Genomic DNA, 3,042 nt, shown 5'->3' with positions numbered 1-3,042 from the left:
CTCTCTTAGGTAACTGAGACACCCCTTTCCTTTGGCTCCTGCCTTTCCAGACCCATTGGAGGCACTGGGACCCTCTATTCCTGAGGCACAGGTGCTTTGCATTTTGCTTTAGATACCAACCATTGCACAAGAAGTCAGACAGCACCAACACCCCATCCCTAAGAGCATCCCCAGGGTTTTCCAGCCAGATTTCAAGGTGGTTTTGTCCACCAACACTTGGCCACAGGAGTCTGATTTTAGGAGATGATAAAACATGACCCAGAACATTTGCAATGTTTGACCATACAAACAAGAGCTCCAGAATGGCTCAAAGAAGCCTTTAAATATTTGGATACTGGAGGATTTGGGGCATTGAGGAGCTACTCTTCCTCTGAGAAAGGAGGCAGGAGCCCATGTATCAACCAAGCCTTTGGCAACACAAGGAGCATTGTGAGCACAGTTGGGATACGCCATTACTTGGGTAGCTTTTGCTGACACAGATGTATTCCCTCCAGGTGATGTAAGCCGTGTTAGCAGTGGTCAGTTTTGCCAGTCTTAAGTGCATTTATTTCAAAGCCTTTGTTGAAATACCATTATCTATCACCCAAATGGACTTTACACCAGCAAACATCTGCAGCACAGGCTTGACCTAGGCTCACATCTGGCTGCTGAGCACAGTGGTGTTACCTTGTGAAACACCAGCAGGTTGGTACTTGTACGAGGGTTTGGTTATGAGTGAGTTCGTTTATCATCAGTTAACTTGGCATCATTATTTTTGCAGAAGGCTAGCCTGGATACTGCCTGACCCTCTGCTGCAGGGTGCAAATGGCAGGGTTTTACCCAAGGATGGAGGAGCAGGAGATCCAATACAGAGTAGATTGAAGCTCCACATAGTTTTACATCTTTTTAAAGGCAAAAAGGAAAAGGAGCAGTAATATGATACCTGAAAGCATAACAAAAGTGGATGAAAACAGAGGTGCTGCAGGGATACCCCTACAGAGTATCACCTTCACATACCTCACATGCTACTCCACCACAGGAGCTGGGCTGGGGAGGACAGGGCAGGGGGGATTATGCAATGGCTCAGCACCAAAAGCAGAGACCATCCTGCATAAATATTGCCAGGCAGGGAATAAGCCAGCAAGGGGCCGCAACCCGCGACAGCCCCAGGGAAGGGGGAGCCAGACCTTCCTGTCCACCTGGTGCAGCAGCAGAGCTGGAGCTGCTGTTCCCCTGCAAGCTACTGCGGGCTTCGGCACACACGTCTGCCCTAGGGAAAAGCACACATATACACAGCGAGGGGAGTGCCTGGCCCAAAACCATTTACATCCACAACTTACAGCAAGGGGAAAAGCAAGGGCAGGACAGGGCATGGAGGGAACAGGCAGAGCTCTGGCACATGCAACTGGCAACTCAAGTGTTGTCCAACAGTTGTGTTGGCACGTTTACAGGATCCCAAAGTCAAACAGCACTTTCAGAGCAGAGGCAGATAGGCAAAAAAAGCAGGAACAATCTGACTACCAAGGAAAATTACAGCCATTGCTGAAGGCAGATTGGGCAATTCTAACAAGTAGAGGATGATAGAACAAAGAGAAGCTTAAACATTAATCCTTAACTGCTTCTGAAACCTGTCAAAATCACTGCCTGCATCTCATTTGCTAATGGAGCTATCAGCAGCTTCTTAGGCTGCAGGGGTCATGGTAGCAACAGAAAGTGCTGCTTTCTTCTGAGGTTTGATACATGTTATGCCTAGCAAGTGCTTTCGATGTTTTTAGTTTAGGTGTACTCAAAAAACTCTTGCAAGCAGTAGATGGGCAAAGGATTTCATCTACAGCCTCCCTCAGCCACTGGCACAGGGAGGAGAGAAAAATGTTTGTGATTTTAATATAGCAGATACATCCAAAAGCCACAGATGCTGCACAGAGCATCCTGTAGGACACACTGTGCCTCCAAACACTGGATCAATGGGCACCAGGTAGACAGCATCAGCCCAGTGCCACATCTCTGCCACAGCCCGCTTTCAAATGCTTCAGAGAAAACCTCTGAAAAATAAGTTGTGAATCTCCTCCACAACACCTCAGACCTACTTCCAACAGCTGGAGAGGCCAGCAGGTCTTAAAGCAACAGTTAACATCCCACCCTAAATGTTCCTTACAAACAACTGTCTACAGTTTGATAACTGCCTGAACATCCACTTGCCTTTCCCAAGCTTGATCTATTTTTGGTTTCCTTAATATCTGCTGTCACCAAGTCTGTTTTATTTACTCTCTACATGATTCACCCACACTTCGCTGCTGGAACATGCATGCTGCCTCCATCAGAAGAGGAGATGGGACTAGTGCATTTGCTTCCTCTTATTTCTCTCTTTCCCCATCAGGAGCCCCTGTGATCATTTTACATGAGAAATAATCCAACACCCCTCCTGAGAGTAGGGTCACCTAGCACAGGCTGCCCAGGACCATGCCTAGTTAGGTTCTGAGTATCTCGCAGGATGGAGACTCCACCACCTCCCTCAGAAACCTATGCCAGTGTTCAACCACCCTTGTGGTAAAAAAAGTGTTTTAAGTACCATTTCCTGCATTTTAATTTACATCTCTCATCCCATCATTGGGCGCTACTGAGAACAGACTGGCTCCATCTTCTCTACTCCCCCCCAACAGGTATTTAATTTATACACATGGATGAGATCGCCCTGAGCCTTCTCTTCTCCAGGCTGAACAACCCCAGCCCCTGCAGCCTCCCCTCATATAACAGAGGCTTCAACCCCTTTATTACATTTCTTGACCTTGACTGGACCCACTCCAGTCTCTTTTACTGGGGAGTTCAGCACTGGACACAGCATGCCAGACATGTCTCACCAGAGCTGAGCAGCGGGAAACAACCTGGTCATATTTTAATGGCTCTGTGGTTTTTTGGTTTTGCAAACCACTAGAATAACAGCAGCTGCCATGAACTCTCTGTTTAACTAGGAAACCGCCTTCCCAGTACACACCTCAGCCAGAATTGTCAGGCCTTGACATTTTCATGTGAACACAGCTTTGTTTCTACAATGAACAGAAACGC

This window comes from Phalacrocorax aristotelis, chromosome Z, assembly GCF_949628215.1.
Source record: "Phalacrocorax aristotelis chromosome Z, bGulAri2.1, whole genome shotgun sequence".
In the NCBI taxonomy this organism is placed as follows: Eukaryota; Metazoa; Chordata; class Aves; order Suliformes; family Phalacrocoracidae; genus Phalacrocorax; species Phalacrocorax aristotelis.
This window is presented reverse-complemented; position numbering follows the sequence as displayed.